We start from the raw sequence: 1096 nt of genomic DNA, 5'->3' as shown, positions 1-1096 counted from the left end.
TTCCAACTTCCTTTTTCACTATATTGGAGGTCAGGGGGTTCTCTGATCTATTATTTTTCAAAAGATGTGTTTTACAGAAGGTATGTTTGAATATATACTTATTTGCAGATTGGACTGAAGCAAGGTTTGGAAATGCTTAACATATTCAAAAGTTATGAACCCAAAACATCCTTGCTAGATGACTTCAATTTCTATGAAAATCGAGAAAAGTCTCTACAGGCCAAAAGGGGCAGCAAACCTGCGACTTTAAAGATTGAAACTAATGATGATGGAGATATCTCTGTGAGTTTATATTCTTTCTCTGTCTTGTACATTTTTCTTTTTCCTTTTTGGTGATTATTCTATAGCATGTAATTGATTGTACCATTCTTGGAGTTTTCATACAGAGCTTTAGAAAATATTATACTGTGTTGTTTGGGGTTTGTCCAAATTTTATTTACTGAATTTGTAGTTTAGTACCACGTAATTACTTTTCTATCCCTGTGTTAAAACTGTAATCAGAAGTTTTGTTGTTCTGTAGAATTCTTAGGACAGGGTTAACAAAAGATTCTGTTAATAACCTTGATTTGCCATTAGCTCGGCCTTGTTAGTAAACTTTCATTGCACTGTCAAAGCCACTATATATGTAAACTCTTTCTTTTTGTTTGTTTTCGACGACAGAAATTTCATTCTGATCAAGCAGAAAGTTTTATAAGTTACTTTTGTAAAAATGTATTAGAAAAACAAAAGGCAACAAAATAAAAGGCTTGCCAGGATCAATTTCTGCTCTTTATTCTTGAAATTGCTGTGAACAAAGGTCTGACTTTTGATTTTGATTTTGATTTTATGAATGTTTTGCAGAAGCATATGAATACTGGAGGGGAAGACTTTGAAGCTAAATCGGGTGGGATCGGGATGACTTCTGACCGAACATCTCTCATTTCACTTACAAAAAATCTCTCCCTCAATGCTTGACCATGAACAGTAGTGCTGTCAGAACTACAGCCAATTTACGAGTTAGGTCTAGATTTTAGGTTCTCTGGTTTTGTTATTGTTTTATTTTCTGTTTCTTTTCTTGTTATTTTCTCTTTTCATTCTCTAGTTTTTCATTAATTTG

At 33.1% G+C, this 1096-nt stretch overlaps 1 non-coding gene across 1 annotated transcript; it reads left to right on the top strand.

The window, feature by feature from the left end:
- Nucleotides 1-112: 112 nt before the first annotated feature.
- On the top strand, nucleotides 113-1096 carry LOC101304826. The gene is made up of 2 exons (XR_185424.1): nucleotides 113-282; nucleotides 841-1096. It is a non-coding gene; the product is annotated as an uncharacterized LOC101304826 (transcript).

Source organism: Fragaria vesca, unplaced genomic scaffold, assembly GCF_000184155.1.
Source record: "Fragaria vesca subsp. vesca unplaced genomic scaffold, FraVesHawaii_1.0 scf0511404, whole genome shotgun sequence".
Taxonomy (NCBI): domain Eukaryota; kingdom Viridiplantae; phylum Streptophyta; class Magnoliopsida; order Rosales; family Rosaceae; genus Fragaria; species Fragaria vesca.
This window is presented reverse-complemented; position numbering and strand designations above follow the sequence as displayed.